Below are 23,222 nucleotides of genomic sequence, written 5' to 3' on the forward strand. Positions count from 1 at the left end.
GGATGCAGACCCTGAAATAAGCAGAGGGGAAGGAGGGGAGAGAACTTGATCGCTTCGGGTGAGAACCAAACACAGAGATGGCAATACTCGACAACTATATGCGACTAAACTGTGCTGGAATACACTACCGCAGACAAATACAAATACAACTGCATACATTTTCAAACCTGACAAGAACACAGTCTTCATTGGGGTCTTATTGCAATCAACGGGAATGCTGTGCTTTTCTGTTAAAAAGGGGGAGAGAAGGAACAACACAAGGACAACACAGAACACCGCTTAAAAAAAAATCCACAAGCGGTGAACTATGAAATAAGATTTTTTTTAAAATGACTGTACTGCCTACTCAATGCAAAGATGAAATCAACTCACCTCACCGCGGGCCAATAAAACTCACTACAACTAAAATGTCATCATGAAATCTTTGCAGGTATACCTGCTTTACCTATTCCATGGACAACCAATAAATTACCATCTGCCTTCTACATTGGCAGCGGCAGTCACACTGAAAGACGGAAATATACACCTACAACAAACTTCTCACAACTAATTTCGAACAGCCATCATGGGGGGGGGGGGGGGGGGCCTTAAAAACACGAGACTTCAGAAACTAGAAAACAAAAAGTTTTGCTACCAAACACATCAGCCAACCCTAACTAACACCACCGGTGGGGAAAAAACAGTGAATGAGTGACAATGTGTATATTTGCCGGAGGTCTGTAGAAGGGGGTTGACTGCAACTTTGAAAAAACACCATCGCACTGAAAACTGCTGGCGTGACACGAGGCGCTCCGTGTACGCTTTCAAAACCATAAAATCAGCTTCCTCGCCGCGTAGCAATGCCTGATGCATTGGATGGCAAATAATCTGATGGAAATATGAAAAAACATCACAAAGTCCTTACACTCAAACGGGCTACCTACCAAACCTGCACAACATACCCACAAAACTTTCTCACGCTTCTTTGGATGGATGACAACTTAACTGAAAATAAGAGCAACTTTTCAGGGCTTGCCGATCTGCCTTTTTCCTCAGTTACAAACTCCCTACCTCAGACTGCTTCGACTCCCTACCGGGGTCCTTGCAGAGATATACGTTTGAACGGTTGGATGCGACTACAAAAATACATTTTACATGGAAACACCTGAAATATTACCTACCTTTACCAAAACTATTCACACTACGGTCACTCATATATGCTTCATGCATCATACATAGTAAATAACGCAGAAAGATGATACTTCAACTGAAGAAAAAAAGAAAACAACATAGATGACCAAAAGTAGAGTGGGTCAATTAATTAATTAATTAATGCATGGATGGAAGATGTGAAATACATATAAGAAGTAGGCTCATTGAGAAACAGGTGATTGGAAGCTGGGAAAAAATGATTCATTAAACTTTTGATACACAGAAAATTTACACAAAACTATTCAACAATACAACACCCTTGCTTAGTGAAGATGGACAAACTTCACCATCACACACACACACACACACAGCTTCACATACTCTGTTGTCAGTTTTATGGTATAAATATCCTACATTGTGTCACAACAATACACAAACACAAACTACTAATGCATTTTTTTTTCAGGCGCACTACAAACCAGAAACACAGATAAACACTAACCCAGCTGTTGCAGTGAAATACTGTCACAGAGAAAATAGACAGGGAACAATCACAACTACCAAGCAGAGAGGAACATGTGTACATTGCAACATCAACAACAACCCTCAGAGGTGCAATACTGAAACACCAAAAAACGGGACTTATGTGAACACGCAGGCAGGCAGGCAGGCAGGCAGGCAGGCAGGCACACAAACACACACACACTCACTCACACACAAGCACACAAGGAGAGATGGCTATCCAATCTATTGTACATGTTGTAAATGGAAACCACAATAACATGCAACTAACAATCACACATTGACAACAGATATGCCACATGCAGTGGCATACGACTGTTTGAATTAACTATTACAAAAAATTCAATGACTGACTAACACTTAGTAAAAATGTATAAGACCACCGTGACATTCCCACACCATACACGTATAAAATACACACAGTAAGTACAAACAGCAAAAGTACACAGGATGGATACACACTATACATAAAAATCACATAGCAAGATCTCATCCAATTACAAAAAAAAAAAAAAAAATGCTGACAGACAAATGCTGTGAACAGGTGATTCCAAGAATGCAGGATCGTAGTCTCCAACGATGACTTTCCATCTTCTCTTCTTCACAGGCACCTACAAGCATTTTCACGTAACAAATGACCCCTTGTAACATCATGTGAGTGAACATTAGTTACATTTTAAACCACGCCATTCGCTCAAAAAACGCAGGGACTGTGCCCACCCCACCCTTAGGCGGTTCAAACGCCTGACCACAAAGGCACCATCAAAAACAGTCTCTGTTGTCCAAAACACAGATGCACACCTGCCACACACACGGCCCTTTCGAGGAAGAGTCACGGTGACACGTGTCTGTGGCACAAAACGCAGATTCATTCGAGACTTAGTCCGATGCTAGGGAGCTCGCTGAAAAGACACCGCTGAGGAGGGACTTCTCCTGCCGGGCCAAAGGCGACATCCACGGTGAGGACGTACCAGACGGGATAGGCAAACAAGCACCTGAAAAACAAGAAAATACGTTACTGCCGTGCATAAACAAACTACTAGATAACAGGACCTGAAACGCTATAAACACGGGAATAAAGCGGCCACATACCCATCCGTGCAAACCACACACCCGTTCCTCAAAACAACAGACACACACATGGAATACTGGATGCTATAAACACAGATAACTATTGCACTAAACGACCGAGCCAACTCTAAAACAATAACAGAACGGAACATACAAGAAACATTCCCTGCAAGTAAACACCATTTGGGGACTGCTTCAGATGCTTGCAGCTCTTACGACACAACATCATCCGTTTGCACATAAATGCAGATGACAGAATTACATCAAACTCCTCACCGATAAGTTGCCCTCCATACAAGCACAGAAGCCAGGGCCAGAAAAAGACACACAGCACACATCACGTGCATGAGGAAAAGTTGCATGCCCCAGAAAACTATTAATTTACGAAATACCAAAACCAGAGCATAACTATAAATCAAATGGGCAGACACATAAACACAAGAGTCAACAATCAGACAAAACCCGTTTGCCTCAGTGGTAGATAGAGCGTCGGTCTGCGGACTGAAAGGTCCCAGGTTCCATTCCGGCCAAAAGCATGTACATTGGTTGCGGGCACATCCCCGGTAGGGCTGTGCAAGAGGAAGATGATTGATATTTCTTAATCGTCAACGTTTCTAGCTCTCTATCCCTCTATCCTCCTCTCGGTAAAAAAAAATCAATAAAATGTACTAAAAATATATATATATATTTTTTTTTAAAAAAAAAAGAGTCAACAATCACAGACGCTACACAATGGACCCAGAACAAACACACCATAAAAACTCAAAGTCACCGTAAACAAACCGCATCGTACGCCAAAGGCCAACACGAGAAATAAAGGAAAATACAGGACTGGGAGTCCTAGGCGCTACAACATCATAAACCATACCTTTGCCGAGGACGTGATGCCATGGCTTCGTGGAGAAACCGCACAGGAAAAAAGCAACCAAACTGAAAACACCCAAAAAAACAGACTAAAAGCAAGCTAAACACATAAAACCGGGACAACACGCACACGTTAACAACTGAAACTCACATCTGCATCTGGAAACTGAGGTAAATGACCGGGCGCTGGACAACAAACACCAGTCACCGAGTGGCAGACTCGGGGGTGGAAACACGGGCCGTCGCACTACAACGGGCAACGCCGACGAATCCCAAACATACATAACCCTAACCCTAACCTCACTCCCACCCTTCAAAAAAAACATTACATGCAAAGAAAAAAAAGTTAAAAAACAATAATAATTATGCAGCATCCAACATCAGACAGACACAAAATGAAGGAGGATACTATCCCTACAGACACAAAATGAAGGAGGATACTATCCCTAAAGCCCACAACACAACCATACAACAACACTCCCATAAATACAAGCAACGCGTGCAAGATGACAACAACAGTTATGACAAGGAAAAAAAGATAGTCAAAACACAACCACCTCACACCTGTCATTTTCAAACTGTGGCCTTTCGGCACATGCCCATCAATCAAACGCAAGCAACGGGACGACAAGAAAGGCACGTACGTCGGCGCACAAATGGCAGACAAAAAAACAAGCGCGAAGGCCAAAACAGAAAAAACTGTAACGAAATGGAACAGGCGCTGCACAAAAAAAGCATGGCAGGCACGGGCGGAGCACCAAGCCTTGCTCCTCGTACACACGCAAAAAGGGATGGGATCGTCAACTTCACGTGCCTGTCATCGACACGGGGACCTGCCCTGGAACTAACGCATGCAAACCTCAGGACTGGCCTAACCGATAGCCTTCTGTCAACACACTTCACTGCGTTCAAATTCTATACACAAAGTGGCCACTTCCCTCCGTCACCACACTTCATTGAATTCGGAGACCTACGACAAGGGGGAAATTCCCACTCTCAACAAACTACATTCAACTCAGATATCACACAAGTGGTCACCTCCCTCTTTCACAAACTCTGAGGACAGAAAAACCTGCAGAACAAAAGGCGCAGGTAGCAGAAAACGGTTTGGTTCAGTGGCAGAGTGTCGCTCTACGGACTGAAAGGTCACAGGTTCCATTCCGGACAAGGGGAGTGTACATTGGTTGAGGGCACATCCCTGGTAGGGGATTTGCAACAGGCAGCTGCTCCATGTTTCTCTCTATACCTCGCTGTCTCTCTCCTTTCCTCTCTGTAAAACATATATATATATAGATTTAAAAAGATAAGAAAGAAAGAAAGAAAGAAAGGAAGGAAAGGAAAGGAAAGGAAAGGAAAGGAAAGGAAAGGAAAGAAAAGAAAAGAAAAGAAAAGAAAAGAAAAGAAAAGAAAAGAAAAGAAAAGAAAAGAAAAGAAAAGAAAAGAAAAGAAAAGAAAAGAAAAGAAAAGAAAGAGGCGCAGGTGGAATCTTTCTTTAATACGGCTAGTAAGCCTAGATCCCACCATCAGGTGGCAAAATCACTCAGCACCCCGCCCAGCAAGAGAAAAAATTACCCAGCAATCACCGGACCCCGCACCCAATGGCTGCCCTTCCCTACCGGAAACCCTGCACAAGCCCCCCGAATGCGGCAGCTAATGAACAGGCCCCTTCAACAAGAGGTAGAAGAGACGGGCACGAGGTGTCCGCCCCCTTTCCCGTGCCCATTCCTCCCCGTGGGGATTGCCTGCTGCTGTGGAAACGCCACCTTGGACAAGCTCAGGACACTGGACAAGGACCGGAAAAAAGCACGCCCCGCTCTCCTCCCCGCAGTTGAGGGAAGACTCCGACCCGGCTCACCCGGCTCACCCGGCAGCGCCGTGCGGACTGGGACTCGGTGCCGGGTCCACCGTGGAGCCCGCCGCGCTCCGCCGCTGCCCTCCGCCCCTTGCGGCGAACCTGGGTGAGTTGCCTACTGGAGGCACTGCCTTCCTTTTCTCTGTGCAATGCCACAATTCCCTGGAGAAAGCTTCAGAGTTAGATAATTGGGCAGAAAGCAAGGAACGGGGAAAAGCAGCCAGACAAATGTGTGCGGGCATGTGAGAAAGCAGGATAGCCAGCCACGCAGGAATAAGACCTGAACTAGGCCTGCTCCCAGAAGGAACTTCCACACACTCCCCCCTGGGGGACTGACTCCCGGGTGCCCTTAAGGGAACCGGAAGGTCTGGGAGAGCAGGGAGGGCATCCCCGAACAACAGCATGCTCCCCCCTCCCCCCCCCCCCCCCCCCCCCCGGGGAAACTCTTCACGCGGGATAAGTGACGCTCTCGCTCGGAGAGCCCGTAAGGAAGGCCTCCGAGCGGGCCGGCTCCGCCGGACGGAGGCCGTTTCACATCGATGGGTGGGAAAACACGGCATGGAACGGGATTCAATCCCTCCCTCCGGGAGCTCGACCCTGAAGCGGCACGCTGGCGAAAGCGTGCCACAAGATCCCTCCAAACTGCAGGCACACTACAGTGACACCACCCTTAAAAAAAAAAGGAATAATATGAATACTGACAATGATGACATTATTAATATTGACAATGACAGGAAATACAGTGAAAATTAACTAAGCCGTTATACTTAAACGACAGGAAACACACTGAACCCAAAGGACGGCACCGACCGAATGTCAACAGGAGCCAGGGCTTGCTTGAAGGAGGAATACACAGACAGGTAAGGTAAACCAATAAAGGCTCCATGGCCAACCCTCCGCCTTGTGCTCCACATCTCAACTATGCACTGTACCCAGGAAATACGTTCTGTGTTCACCTCCCCCACCTAACTGCATGCTTCCTCTGATAACATCACCCACAGGAGTGACGGGACATAGGGACACAGAAAAAAATGTGACAAGTCTTACACGTGCACAGCACTTCTCACAGACAGGGTAGAAAGCACTGCCACATGTTCCTCACTTGGAAACTTAAATACAGTGGCAAAAATACTTTGCCGAAAAATGATGTTTCAATTTTAAACCTCATAACATAATTTTCCTAGGCCTGGGACCGTACCCTTTAAACATTAACCGCTCAGTTCTGCTTCTGCAAAATAGACCAACATTCCAGTGTCCGGCAGGATGTCATTGGGAATGATCCTGCGGGATGACCACAGTGTTTGGAATAGAATCTTTAGGATCTCAAATTTACAACAATGGAAAATTCCTATGCTTTCAACGGTTGCAATTCCCGAGCGGTAGGACGGTGCAGGGGGACGATTTGGAGACGCTTGCTTTGTTCAGCGCACGATGGCTTTAGGGAGGACGGATGAAGGTTCTGAAAAGGATTACAGGCACAACTTTCTCTTTTTTTTCTTTTTCTTAAGAGCCAGCCTTATGGACACTTAATAGTTATCTCTCTGCTTGCTGGCCTACAGAAAAAACAATGCTGGTCTACCCAATTGACAAGGTGCACCTGGCATGGTTTTGACATGGTGGTGGGCATATCTGCTATCTGGCATACAAGCTCAGACAGCTAAGTTTATCTTCATCACTCCTCAAACGGGCTAAAGAAAACTAAGAAGACCAGCAGAAAAATTCCACTTGGTTGCAGAATGCGGGTTTTCCTTTTCACAAACTTTAAAAATAATTACCTGCCCCTAAAGAGGCGCGGTCGCGTGGACACCGCCTGCGTGTGGTGCTCTCGCATCTATCCTGGACACGGATTTCAATGCATTCTGGGGCTCGACCGCACCACAGAAACGCCAGTGCAGATAGCCAGCGAGTCATCGCGGAGCTGTTAGCAGCTAGGACCAAAAAATACTTCACACCGCATAGCCACTGATCATAATGCATTTCTTTCCCAAAGGCGTATAGCTGACAAGAAAAAGACATATCCGCCACTGATGCTGAGTGACTTCCCTGGACATGCACCCTACAGAGGAACATGAAGCACGACACGCCGCAAGCTCGGAAAACAACACCTGCTGCCTGCGCTGACGGGTGAGTGTCTGTGCCGGAACACAAAACAAACCACGTGCCTACCTGACACTGAGCGTGGGGGAGGGGAGTCAACACTAAGGACGGCTAAAGCATGGCCTCCAGGCAGCACACATACAAACACCTCTGAGATTGGGAACAGGGCCGTGATGCACCATTGGAGGTGCAGTGATTTCATTACGTGGACTGATGGGATGGGGTTGGGACCCTAACAGGGGAAAGGAGTATGGTGAAGTGGGGGAGGGGGGGGGGGCCAAGAAGAAAACCTCCCTGTAAATTTTCCTGGGAACAATGACTAGCGTGAAAGATGCCTGTAAATTGGTGCCTGGTGGGGGACTGGACTGAAATACTAAAGGGATTAAGGTCTCAGCATAACACATACCAGTGGGAAACTAGACGTAAAGATGGTGCAGTCAACATCTCCCAAGCTTACAACACACGCGTTTCAAAGCTTCAGCGCTCTGAGGAACATGCCGGGCATTCCATGGAAGGCAAACCTCAGTAACGCAACCCCTCAACAAAACACAGGAAAAACAAGTGCCGGACACTATGTGTCGCCGCCGCCACCGCCAATGCTACTGCTGCAGAGGACTACTGAGGAATGCTGCCAACTGCTGGAGACTTCATGTGGACTACTGTGGACTGCGGACTACTGAGAACTGCTGCAAACTGCTACAGACTGCTGGAGACTAATGTGGACTGCTGGGGACTACTTAGGATTACTATGTACTACTGAAGACTACTGTGGACTGCTGGGGACTGCTGTGGACTACTGTGGACCGCTGGGGACTACTGGGGACTGCTGGGGACTACTGTGGACTGCTGGGGACTGCTTAGGACTACTGTGGACTGCTGGGGACTGCTTAGGACTACTGTGGACTAATGGGGACTGCTTAGGACTACTGTGGACTAATGGGGACTGCTGGGGACTACTGTGGACTACTGTGGACTGATGGGGACTGCTTAGGACTACTGGGGACTGCTGGGAACTACTTAGGACTACTGTGGACTACTGGGGACTACTGTGGACTACTGAGGACTGCTGTGGACTACTGAGGACTACTGTGGACTACTGAGGACTGGTGTGGACTACTGTGGACTGCTGTGGACTACTGTGGACTACTGTGGACTGGTGTGGACTACTGTGGACTACTGAGGACTGCTGGGGACTGCTGGGGACTACTGTGGACTACTGTGGACTACTGTGGACTATACTACTGAGGACTGCTGGGGACTGCTGGGGACTGCTTAGGACTACTGTGGACTGCTGGGGACTACTGTGGACTACTGAGGACTGCTGGGGACTACTGGGGACTGCTGTGGACTACTGTGGACTACTGTGGACTGCTGTGCACTACTGTGGACTGGTGTGGACTACTGTGGACTACTGAGGACTACTGGGGACTGCTGGGGACTACTGTGGACTGCTGGGGACTGCTTAGGACTACTGTGGACTGCTGGGGACTACTGTGGACTACTGAGGACTGCTGGGGACTACTGGGGACTGCTGTGGACTACTGTGGACCGGTGTGGACTACTGTGGACTACTGTGGACTACTGTGGACTGGTGTGGACTACTGTGGACTGGTGTGGACTACTGGGGACTGCTGGGGACTACTGTGGACTGCTGGGGACTGCTTAGGACTACTGTGGACTGCTGGGGACTACTGTGGACTACTGAGGACTGCTGGGGACTACTGGGGACTGCTGTGGACTACTGTGGACCGGTGTGGACTACTGTGGACTGCTGTGGACTACTGTGGACTACTGTGGACTGGTGTGGACTACTGTGGACTACTGAGGACTACTGAGGACTGCTGGGGACTGCTGGGGACTACTGTGGACTGCTGGGGACTGCTTAGGACTCCTGTGGACTGGTGTGGACTACTGTGGACTACTGAGGACTGCTGGGGACTGCTGGGGACTACTGTGGACTATACTACTGGGGACTGCTGGGGACTGCTTAGGACTACTGTGGACTGCTGGGGACTACTGTGGACTACTGAGGACTGCTGGGGACTACTGGGGACTGCTGGGAACTACTTAGGACTACTGAGGACTGCTGTGGACTACTGTGGACTACTGAGGACTGCTGGGGACTACTTAGGACTACTGAGGACTGCTGGGGACTACTTAGGACTACTGTGGACTGATGGGGACTACTGGGGACTGCTGGAAACTACTTAGGACTACTGAGGACTGATAGTGACTGATGGATGACAGGAGAAAATTCAAAGTACTTGCGCCTTACTCGGACACCACAGCAATCACTGCTGAACACACTAGCTGGGGGGTGCCATGTACAGAGAGGGAAGGACAGTATGATACTGCTTTGTAATGCCCATTCCCCAGGAGCTCAGGAAATGAGCCATACACCAAAAAAAAACAAACCCCCTGCACGGCCCCTCAAAGGATGACCTCCCCCCAATCCCCTTACCCTGCATGGACCTACCGTGACCCCATCACACTGCTCCACTGCTACCCGTCTGTCCCCATGCCCCCGACCCCACCGCCCTGTCAGTGTCCATGTTTTCTTCGTGCGTGAGCGACTCCGAACATGACACAACGGAGGGAACCACCGTGCATGGCAGGGTGGGCACTGGAAGGGAAAGGACAGAAAAACACATTAAATTTCAGACAATGGGGGCCGAGGGAGGTTGCACAGGTGGGTGAGTGGATGGGGTGGGGTAGGGTGGGTGTGTGCCTGCAACCTGGATGGCTGGATGACTAGGTACGGGTGGGTGGATGGATGGGTGGGTGGATACGGCAAACATATAATGAGCTGGCAAAGGTGCCAGACGGTAGCAGGCAGAATCAATGAGCTGGCAAGAGTGCCAGACGGTAGCAGGCAGAATCAATGAGCTGGCAAAGGTGCCAGACGGTAGCAGGCAGAATCAATGAGCTGGCAAAGGTGCCAGACACTAGCAGGCAGAATCAATGAGCTGACAAGGGTGCCAGACGGTAGCAGGCAGAATCAATGAGCTGGCAAGGGTGCCAGACACTAGCAGGTAGAATCAATGAGCTGGCATGCATGCCAGACACTAGCAGGCAGAATCAATGAGCTGGCAAAGGTGCCAGACACTAGCAGGTAGAATCAATGAGCTGGCATGCATGCCAGACACTAGCAGGCAGAATCAATGAGCTGGCAAAGGTGCCAGACACTAGCAGGTAGAATCAATGAGCTGGCAAAGGTGCCAGACACTAGCAGTTCTACACAATGAGCTGGCATGCATGCCAGACACTAGCAGGCAGAATCAATGAGCTGGCAAAGGTGCCAGACACTAGCAGGTAGAATCAATGAGCTGGCAAAGGTGCCAGACACTAGCAGGTAGAATCAATGAGCTGGCATGCATGCCAGACAGTAGCAGTTCTACACAATGAGCTGGCATGCATACCAGACACTAGCAGGCAGAATCAATGAGCTGGCAAAGGTGCCAGACACTAGCAGGTAGAATCAATGAGCTGGCAAAGGTGCCAGACACTAGCAGGCAGAATCAATGAGCTGGCAAAAGTGCCAGACACTAGCAGGCAGAATCAATGAGCTGGCAAAGGTGCCAGACACTAGCAGGTAGAATCAATGAGCTGGCATGCATGCCAGACAGTAGCAGGTAGAATCAATGAGCTGGCATGCATGCCAGACAGTAGCAGTTCTACACAATGAGCTGGCATGCATGCCAGACACTAGCAGGCAGAATCAATGAGCTGGCAAACGTGCCAGACACTAGCAGGTAGAATCAATGAGCTGGCATGCATGCCAGACACTAGCAGGTAGAATCAATGAGCTGGCATGCATGCCAGACAGTAGCAGTTCTACACAATGAGCTGGCATGCATGCCAGACACTAGCAGGCACAATCAATGAGCTGGCAAACGTGCCAGACACTAGCAGGTAGAATCAATGAGCTGGCAAAGGTGCCAGACACTAGCAGGTAGAATCAATGAGCTGGCATGCATGCCAGACAGTAGCAGTTCTACACAATGAGCTGGCATGCATGCCAGACACTAGCAGGCAGAATCAATGAGCTGGCAAACGTGCCAGACACTAGCAGGCAGAATCAATGAGCTGGCAAAGGTGCCAGACGGTAGCAGGCACAATCAATGAGCTGGCAAGAGTGCCAGACACTAGCAGGCAGAATCAATGAGCTGGCAAAGGTGCCAGACACTAGCAGGTAGAATCAATGAGCTGGCATGCATGCCAGACACTAGCAGGCAGAATCAATGAGCTGGCAAAGGTGCCAGACACTAGCAGGTAGAATCAATGAGCTGGCATGCATGCCAGACACTAGCAGGCAGAATCAATGAGCTGGCAAAGGTGCCAGACACTAGCAGGCAGAATCAATGAGCTGGCAAAGGTGCCAGACACTAGCAGGCAGAATCAATGAGCTGGCAAAGGTGCCAGACACTAGCAGGTAGAATCAATGAGCTGGCAAAGGTGCCAGACACTAGCAGGCAGAATCAATGAGCTGGCAAAGGTGCCAGACGGTAGCAGGCAGAATCAATGAGCTGGCAAAGGTGCCAGACACTAGCAGGTAGAATCAATGAGCTGGCATGCATGCCAGACAGTAGCAGGTAGAATCAATGAGCTGGCATGCATGCCAGACAGTAGCAGTTCTACACAATGAGCTGGCATGCATGCCAGACACTAGCAGGCAGAATCAATGAGCTGGCAAACGTGCCAGACACTAGCAGGTAGAATCAATGAGCTGGCAAAGGTGCCAGACACTAGCAGGTAGAATCAATGAGCTGGCATGCATGCCAGACAGTAGCAGTTCTACACAATGAGCTGGCATGCATACCAGACACTAGCAGGCAGAATCAATGAGCTGGCAAAGGTGCCAGACACTAGCAGGTAGAATCAATGAGCTGGCAAAGGTGCCAGACACTAGCAGGCAGAATCAATGAGCTGGCAAAGGTGCCAGACGGTAGCAGGCAGAATCAATGAGCTGGCAAAGGTGCCAGACACTAGCAGGTAGAATCAATGAGCTGGCATGCATGCCAGACAGTAGCAGGTAGAATCAATGAGCTGGCATGCATGCCAGACAGTAGCAGTTCTACACAATGAGCTGGCATGCATGCCAGACACTAGCAGGCACAATCAATGAGCTGGCAAAGGTGCCAGACACTAGCAGGTAGAATCAATGAGCTGGCAAAGGTGCCAGACACTAGCAGGCAGAATCAATGAGCTGGCAAAGGTGCCAGACGGTAGCAGGCACAATCAATGAGCTGGCAAAGGTGCCAGACACTAGCAGGTAGAATCAATGAGCTGGCATGCATGCCAGACAGTAGCAGGTAGAATCAATGAGCTGGCATGCATGCCAGACAGTAGCAGTTCTACACAATGAGCTGGCATGCATGCCAGACACTAGCAGGCACAATCAATGAGCTGGCAAAGGTGCCAGACACTAGCAGGTAGAATCAATGAGCTGGCATGCATGCCAGGCAGTAGCAGGTAGAATCAATGAGCTGGCATGCATGCCAGACAGTAGCAAGCCTAATCAATGAGCTGGCAGAGGTGCCAGACAAAAGGAATATCTTGGACAACTGAGACAAAAAGCATGGGGGTCCTCACAAAAACAGATGGGGTTGTGTATCTGCTGGACACAAAAAACACTCATTAAAACAGAGCAAGCGGGACCACGGTAATGAGAGAATACACTAGCACTGATGACACTCATATGTACCTGTCTCCATCCGTGGGGTGGGAAGACTAAGGCATCCATGGGAAACACCATGATTGCGAACAAAGGGAAACATGAAAAGAGTGGAACGCTGCTGACGGCGATAACAAAAACAATGGTGGGCAGGACACCAGGGAACACGAACCAGGAACACTGGAAAGTGTGCCTCTTAGCTACCCAAACCTTCAGGATGAATGTGGGACAACGAGGGAAAACACAAAACTGGACAAAGTCTAAATCCACACACCTTGTCCAACGTTTAGTCCAGGCAAGGGTGCTCTTAAAATTGGGAAACAGGCATGTGGCCACACACACTGACGTCACAGTAAAGTTCATGAGGCGGGTGCAAGCAGCAAGTGAACTAAGGGGAGGAGTGATGGCAGAAGCCTGAGGGGGACACTTTAGTGGAAAACATTGTCCTGGGGATGGGGACGATGAACCAAGGTGGGCACCCTGAACTTCGGTGCTGCGACTCATGCCTTCAAATGACAAGAGTTCGAGTGTTATTTACAGGGAGCACCGCTTTTGAAAAGGACTACACGGGCAGGAATGACGGGGTTGGGAGTGTATGTGAGACCAATACTGGACGTGAATGAGGAATCACACAATAAAACCAGGATTCTGCAAGTGCTCAGACATGGTGGCCTTTCTGTGACGGCAGCAACATAAGGGGTGGAAAGGGGCACTACTTTTGGAAAAATAACCTGACACATTGGGACGGATGCATACTCGTGCATTGCTGGTCAAACAACATGCGCTGTTCACCGCACACTGATAGGCTGAAGTGAAAATGGAAAGTCATGCCATGATTCAAATACTGGATAGCTGCAACAGCTATCAATCATGCCTAGGAAGGCAGAGGACTTTGGGTCCCACACTAGGTACCACGCCCAGGTCACGAAATACACTGACCCAAGGCCTGGCAGCTTCACAGCCTTGTGCAACTCCCGCCGTGTGGATACAGGTCAGCCACCACCAGCTATGACTAACTGCATACAATAAACAGCGTGACTACACAGCATACATACAATAAAATAATAGGATGGAGGGGCTACTGGGCTTACTGCTGACAACCATGATATCCCATTACAAATGATAATGAGCATCCCAGTATACGGATACTTAACCCTATGAAATACCATCCACAAGGGCTCACACCATCTGAGGTGATGAGTAAACACTGCTCCCAAGAAATATAGCAAATAAATGGTACCTGATGGACTCAATTAGGGAAAGGGGCAGTACAAATGCACGGATGGGGGGCTAACAGGACTGAAGTATCAAGTGAACCCTTTTGAAAATACTCCACAGCACCACAAGAGCTTAAACACGTGTGACCAAGGAACACGAAGGGATTTGGCCATACATATTACAGAGATTGACTTCCCCCATGAGGATATAGATCAGCCACCGCCAGGCTGTGCTACCCACCCAGGATGATGCAGTAAGTGGGTGGGGTGGGGCCGCGAATACAATTCTGTAGATGCGCATTGTGGGTAGGAGATACCATGACTACATAAAATAAACAGGCTCGAGGACCTCCTGGGGTTACTACCACATGGCCATGGGGGGATTATAACCATGGTAAATGCAGACACCTACAAGGGCACATACCGTCTTTGAGCCAATGAGTACTGACTTCTCCACAGCAAAACAAATAACCTGTTAGTGAGCAGGACAGACTTCCATGGACTAAATTAGGAGAAGGGGCACTAGATAGGCAAGGGGTGCCTACCACCACATCCAAAGGATGGTAGCCTGCACTTGGCCCTTTCTCAACTAATCCACACCACATTGCAGCACCCCAAGAGCTCGGAGCAATATGACCGAGGAACAGGGAGTGATATGGGCACACATGGCACAGGGATTCAATGGTTCGTCAGCTCATGCACATATACAAAAATATCGCAGACAAGTTTTGGCAGGCAAAGCAACAGCCCTTTAGGGACCTGGATGAGGCCAACAAGGGTACTGCTACCAGCAGACTCACATATGGTGACACAAGGTCATCTAAGTCCAAGTATGGGATACATGGCCCATACATAGTGCAAATCCCCATGAGAAAAAGTGGAAAGAAACTAAGACGGGACACCTCAGGATCCAATAATTAACAGCATAGACTAACAAGATTGGGCTGCACTTACTTGGCTGCACCAACCAAAGGACTTACAATACCATAACAGCTGCATGGTTTCTAGGCTTGAAAATTCAGACATTGAAGGTGAAACCCTCCATGAGTGCGTCACTATGTTTAACACATCATGGGATTGGGTGGTACGGAAGGAGGGGTTCGTGACAGCAACAGGAATAATGCACCAATCACAGTAACCTATGTGTTCCACATGGGAAGGGAAACACAACCTGGGCGCTCGATGTCAAACCCTTGCTCCTAAAATGAACTGAATGCAGGATTACTGTCCCTTTAGCAGTTTCACAACGGGTCCATATTTTGACAGGCACGCTAAAGCAGTAAAGACTGTCCAGCAGGAAAGGGGTGGGTACAGGACACTATCTACTGCATTTCCCAGACACTAGAGCTGGACATGCATGAGTCAGCACACAACGGAAACTATTCTAGGATGGCTTTCACATGTGGGCCTTGGTGTGAGGGCAGCACCACAAGGAGGTGAGCAAAGGAGCGCTACTTTTTGGAAAAACCGGCGCTGGCACATTGCAAGCCGGACAACGCACCTTTGGAAAAATACACATGTGGACGCTTGACCGCACACTGATAGGCTGCAGTGGAAACAATGGTACGGGAATGGCATCGTTCAGTTACTGGACAGAGACATCAGCTACCGGTCAGGGAGACGGAGAGCTTTGGTTACCAAGCTACACGGCACACCCACACGACCAAACACACATCCCAGGGCCTTTTTTGCACATCTTTGGGGACCTCCCCACCACGAAAATACAGGTCAGTCACCATCAGGCTGTGCTGCACAGGATAATGCAGTCGGGAACAGGGGCCACCAAACTGTGACTGCACGTGATGTGAGAGGCAGTTGGGAAAAATAACCACATGAAATGAACATAACCTGGACAGGCTCCCAGGGTTGCTAAGGACAGGCATTCCTGACATGGCAATACAAAAAAACAATGGTCAGCCAGGGAATGTGAATGTAAAACTAGGGAATTACACCATATGCAAGGGTCTGATAGAGATGGAATAAGGTAGGGAAAGGGGAAGTGCAAACACGGGTTGCTTGCAGGATATGCACAGAATCGCATGAAGTTTTCAAGTTAGCACTTATTCAAAAACTCTGCACCTGACAATCCACATACTATACATTAAACTTAAAGATGCCGAGCCATGCAACAAGGAGGGGTGTGGACATACGTGGATGGCACAGGGATTAAAAGGGACAATAAATGCTGCTCAGAAAATGCACATATAGCAGAAACCGGTTTGGATCAGTAGATAGAGCGTCAGCCTAGGGACTGAAGGGTCCCAGGTTCGATTCCGCTCAGGGGCATGTACATTGCTTGCGGGAACATCACCGGTAGGGGGTGTGCAAGAGGAACCTGGTCGATGTTTCTCTCTAATCGATGTTTCTAACTATCGATTCCTCTCTCTTCCTCTCTATAAAAAAAAAAAAATCAATAAAACTTTTTTTTAATGAACATATATAAAAAACTCACAAGGAGGTTTTCACATGGGGAAATAAAAATAAAACCTTTAAGGGAACACAGTGAGGCCAAAAAAGGTGCAAAAATGAAAAAAAATGAAAGGGTGGGAAGGCTATTGCAAACCACAGTGCTGCAACGAGCTGGTGCTGTGCATAAAACTCAAACTTGTGGAATAAATGGGCTATGCATAGTGTTGTTCAATGAGATCCCTCATGAGATGAAGTGCACTCCGTGATGAGATAACTTGCAATTCCAATACTCGGCGGCACAGAAGGCCAACAGCAGGCTGCACGCTTATATGTACCTTGTCATTCAGACATTGCATACTGGCATACCTGACACCAATACATAGGGTACATGAAAAAATAACAAAATCCCCAAACTGTAAAACATATGGCTTATAGCACGCTGCAGGGAAACACTATTCCAATCTCACATACAATAGTCCACGCCCTCTCACAGCTGTCCGTCTCCTGCACTGTCAACCCTTAAAACCTTAAAGCACTGTGGCTGAAAACAAACTCAACGGACCCTGCCACCCACCCACCAAACGATGAATTCCATACACGGGTGCATTCACACATTTCTAAAAAACAAGACACACAGGAAAAGGGAATGCTCCTCACGATTGCAACGGGCATGGGCAAGTGCGGGGCCGTGGCCTCAAGTGCACACTAGAACACGTACAAGAGCTCATCATAACACATTCAAAAAGGACATTTGAACATGACCACACACAAGCAATGCTAGTAAGCATAGCCGCTGAAAAACCATAGCCACTTTGGGACATACATTACATACTACATAGATTCAAAATACAATTTTAAAAAGATGGTTACTTAAAGTTGGTTTCCATCAACATTTCTTTAGATGAAAACCTCACATGACTTAACCTGCCAATGTCGACATACATGGCACAATGTGGAGGAGCAAAATGGCATGCCTCGGTGATGTGTTTGAGAAAAAATATCAGGACATACACACTCTGACGTTACCTTCTGCTCATCCTATGATCAACAACGGCAGCGTTGAAGGGAGCGGAGGCCGCATACAAAGCCAAGGGTCAAGTGGATACTCAGGGACGTTGCCTAAGCATCGGAGACCGCAGGTGCGCGGCCTAAACCTTCCTCATCCTGATGCTACCGCTGCTCCTCCGTCCACGGAAATCTCTCCATCTGGAACACATTGCATCAATAAATATATCAACCATAAACTTCCACAAGCGCTCCAAATATCAACAGTGGCTTCTAAAAATATCATTCCACAATCACAGTGAAATTTAAATAAATAAAAAAATACAGAGATACATTACACACGTGTATCTTTTCAAAAATTTTCTTAAAAATGTGTCCTAAACATTTTTAAAATACCAACCTGAACGAAAAAGAGACGGAAAACACAAACACATGAACGTACAACAAAAACTTGCTTGAAAATAACTTAAATCTGCAACGTTGAAATCCATGATAGTGAAAAACATGGACAACGGTCGTGGAGGAAAAATGGCCGAGGACAACCATCATTATTACAAGAACCATTTAAAAAAAAAAAAAAAAAGGACTGATGACACATCATACAAAAATATGGTTTCTCTTTCTCTCGGGGGCACCATTCGGTGGCTGCGATGGTCACAATTTAAAAATGCACAGGGGACCCCTTCCCATGGCCATCCCCATCAGACATTTCAAAAATCTCAAACTAACTCCAGAAATTTATACACAAACACGTGCCACAACACAAGATATCGAAATACAACAACACTTACGATTACCTTCACGCTGCTACGCACAATCCTTTTCCATGGACAACCTGCAGCTTCATTCTTTTCAGGCTTCACACAGTCACTACACGGGCCTTGCACAAAACGAGCCATGTCCCACCCACGCTCACTTGTCCGGGAAGATGGATGGCCATCCTTTATTGGGAGAAAGTGGCACTTCTGAGGGAGAGAAAACATAGGTGACATGAAATAATAACAACAAAGACTTCAACAATATCACCATGCTTTCCTTCGATCATGGACGTACTACGCACATACACACAAACAGGGAAAACGCACGGCTAGGGTTCACGCTCCACACGCAAACCTGGCACCTCATCCGCCGCTGGAGCCATCACAGGGAAAAAATACGACACGGCTACCCAGTCATACACCACACAAATGCTATAGGCATGCAACAATCTCGGCATGCATGTCTAAAAAAATAACAGGTGCTCTGCAAAAAATACACATTCACTTTCACAAGAGTTCAAAAAAATGGCCCAAAAACTTAATAAAGCCATGACAAACTCAAGTAATCACAGACTATGCAGACACCAGGGAAACCGCCAGGAACACCCACCCATGATGTGATACACACTCAATACTTCTGAAAACATTGCATAGCAGCTAACAAGAGAAAAAATACATTGCCAACACGGGCAAAAAACATGGCCTAAAATACATTTCCGAAACGGGCAAGGAACATGTCCTGAAATCCAAACTATGGATCACGTGCACAAAAGATAAAACAATCAACAGGTGGCACTCGCTTTATCACACGCATCTGCTCAAAAGGTAACATCTTCACACTTCCAGAACACAACACCAAGGACACACAAACACACTCCATGACAAAAAACTAATCAAATCAAGACACCTTACTTTCATACACCCGTGGACATCGCTCACTACTTCAACAGAAAAAAAACATTCCACATCCTCCACCGTGCACGGTGACTATGTGCACACACACCACAATATCCACTTCCCCCTATCGCGCTCCTAACACAAAGAAACCATACCAAACCACTTTGAGAACTCGGGAGACTACAACAAACAAGGAAAAGGACATTCTGCTTGGTTACCTTTCCTAGATTTAAAAAAAAAAATCCGCAATGAAATAGCAGTCACCGACACACAACATTTCAGACTGACCTGTTGCTAAAAAATAATGCTAACGGCTACACCAATAGCTGCTAAACTATTACACCGTTTATCACATGTGGTTCATTCATGGGAAAAACTCTAAAAAACACCCAATAAGGAACTTCTGGCAGATTTCAGGACAACAACAACGAAATCAATTTTTATTTAAAGGACAAACAAAACACGTTTTCTATAACTAACGTGACACTGTGAATAAAGGACTAGAAATAACACCTATGGCTACAATAAGTAAACAAGAAAGCGGCACACAAGACACATTTCAAGCACAATCCACGACCATACAAGACGTCAATGAGACCCTAGGGTACTGTGAGACACACAATTCAAAATATACAAAAAAAAAGCTAACCATCCGGGGGGAACAGGAACCACATGGGCAACGAAATGTGACATAATCCCCCCCGCAAATGGGGGGCCGCAGTTAGGACGTGACTGGCATTTAGGACATGACTGGCATCGCCCAGACACATCCCAAATACATTCAACCATCAGTCAGCATATGCAGAAATGCCCTGAAACACACCCATCACTTCCTGTTCAACCCTAAGTCCAACCCTTTCCTCTTTCTCCCCTCAAAAACACGCCACACGTCAGGTGTCCATTCTCTCTACCTCCATTGGGGGAGATAGCCTGGTTGGCTCCTTTCTCCTCTACCCAATCCTTCAATTCCAATTTCTCTACCTACTCAATGAGCAGGGCTCCTCACTGGTAAATACACTTTACTTTAACATATTTTGGTGGTCACTCTCCTGTGCCTCACAACTAATGAAAAACCTATCAAAGTACAACGAAATGGCATCATCTTTCAAAATTCAAACCATCCTGGCCATCTCATACAACAACAGGGACACCACATAACAACCCTAAAACAATTGCAAAAATAACATCTTTCAGAATTAAGAAAAGAACAAATGCAATGTCACTATGGATGCATTCTTCTGCCTAGGCTGCAAGACGTCTTAAAAAAATTACGGGGCAAATACCTAGTGGGGGAATAATCAACACGCTCTCTAAACTGACACACGCGTCCCACCTCATGCCGAAAACTGACGCCCACAACGCCAACGAAATAAACACGCTCTACACAAACGACTGGCCAAACCTCTTCCTCTCCGCCGTACAAATTCGACACGGACCTTCTTCACTCTTCTCACACACACCAAAGCACGGAAGGACACAACTGGGAGATTCTCCCTTGCAAACATACACGTCCACAAAAACAAAAATGGCATTGAACTCAACAAACATGTTCACTAAAACACCCTTTTGCTGAACACAATCTAAACACATCAGCATGGGATCCCCTTCCACTGTTTCTCAGTGTTCGGGGCTGTTCTGGCTGGCACAAACATCGGCACACTACACACTTCTCTCGACAGGGCAATGCCAGCTGAGCAAGGACTCATCAACTCCACTCATTACATGACTTTAACGCCGTCAGGAACACTCTCTAACCACCAAGCTTGCTTACATGTGGAAAACAGGACAAAATGGGCACGGGCTCACAATGGGTCCGCACGTGGGGAAGCCACAAACAAGGACACGCTCACATTACCCGACAGTAAATTCACTTACAAGTACCTCACTAGGATGCAAATACCAAACCACAATACCTAACAGAGGACACTTCACCACACATGACACAAACATTCAACACACAGCGAACAAAAGACACAAACAGACCCTTCCTCACCTACCTGCACAAAATAAACACCACGGGGCTGGATCTCCCTGCCCGCAACCGCCTCCATTCACACACTGGGGGGAAAAAATCCGCAACGGCTCCTTAAAACACATGCACATAGCCCATTTCAATGAATAACATGAGGAGGAGAATCTTACGTGGAAAAACGAGGAATGCACAGGGCCAAAGACATCAAGGCTTAAGCATGGATTCCCCCAGCCACACAGCGCACAGCTCAGCTTGAGTGGCTCTGGCAGCCAAAGCCGGGAGTCAATGGCTTCATAAAGAACTTTTGGCGGGAACTTTAGGGTGGAGACTTCTTCATCCATTTCCGGTACCGGCGGAGACAATGCAATGGATTCACCGCAGAGGACAAGAACTCTTGATCAAAGGGAGTAGTCACTATGAAATCACTGAAAAGGCCACTCCCCGGAGAGAGGGGAAAAACGTCTTGGCCCAAATAAAACCTAACTAAACAATCCTAAACATTTAACACACACACACACACTCACACACACACACTCACAATTCTACAAAGAGCAATTGCACAAAGAACACTTCACATAGGCAGCTGCTGAGCATCTACACAACCACCATTTCATGAGGAAAACACCACACAATACGACAACAACAACACAAACATAAATGTCCTGGGACGGGGGAATGGCAGGATCCCACATTAAACCCTTACAAATGTGAGTGAAGGAAGGAGGAGGGAGAACCCCGCTCGCGCCCGGCCCGGCGACCGTTGCCTCCTCTCTGCGAACCCCGCCGGGACCGGGGAAAGCCGGGGGTGGATGGCGGCGGACGCAGCCCCTTTTCCAGGGGTTCGAGGACAGGCTCCCTCCTTCTTTAAAAAAAAAAAAAAAAAAAAAAAAACCTTACAATTGTAAAAATAACAGCCTACAATTATATCTATACAGATAAAAAACTAAACTAAACTCATTTATCTCTCACATCAACATTTCATCTCTCTCTCTCTCTCTCTCTCTCTCTCTCTCTCTCTCTCTCTCCCTCCCTCCCTCCCCATACCTCCCGAACACACTCATTTTTTACACGCTCCCTACGAAGCAATGGAAAAAATAGCCACACGTGCTCACACAGGGACCAAAAAATCTAAAAACACAATGCTAACGTGTCCCTACTTGAAATACAAACAAAAACAAATCAAAACACAGGCAAGGGGAGCACAAAAATTACATACCACATCAAGAACAACCTCACCTAAACAATAAAACACATGCAACATGAAAAAAAACATTTCAATAAGAGACTCCACACGCTACCTAACATGCTCTTACATGCTCTCTCTGAAGATGAACACAAGCAAACTCAGCAAGCAAACACAAGCAAAGCGCCACAAATCTTACACACCCTACTAGATCTTCTCACGTAGACACTTTGATGCACGATCCCATTACACGACACGCCTGGTTCAGGGCCCACTCACAGTACGCTTTCTAGACAAGGACACACACTAACATTAATACACTTCAAAGACTTCTTTGGGAAAATGGGGGCCACGCAGCACTCCACCCCTAAGGGAGCACGACTGTCTGTTGTGTCCTTTTACCATTCCTTTCCGCGACATTCTCACACAAAGATATCTCTTAGGTGGCAAATTCCAGAAACAGGAAATAAGAACAATTTACATAGCATTAACAAATTCAAGTGGCCTCAAAGACCACTATCTCAACTACACAATGACTTAATGGCTACGACTATTCACAGCCATCAAGGT

General features: G+C 47.4%; 1 long non-coding RNA gene across 1 annotated transcript in view; it reads right to left on the bottom strand.

Annotated features, from left to right (window-relative positions):
- Nucleotides 1-1,276: 1,276 nt before the first annotated feature.
- The window catches only part of LOC311610288, a 33,953-nt gene continuing 12,007 nt past the window's right edge, over nt 1,277-23,222 (bottom strand). The window contains exons 2-4 of the long non-coding RNA XR_014792941.1: nt 18,640-18,807; nt 17,864-18,043; nt 1,277-2,648 (exon numbers count right to left, since the gene is read on the bottom strand). This is a non-coding gene — a long non-coding RNA (uncharacterized lncRNA). The remainder of the gene's footprint in view (nt 2,649-17,863; nt 18,044-18,639; nt 18,808-23,222) is intronic.

Source organism: Pipistrellus hanaki (assembly GCF_964339955.1).
Source record: "Pipistrellus hanaki genome assembly, chromosome: 15".
Lineage (NCBI taxonomy): Eukaryota > Metazoa > Chordata > Mammalia > Chiroptera > Vespertilionidae > Pipistrellus > Pipistrellus hanaki.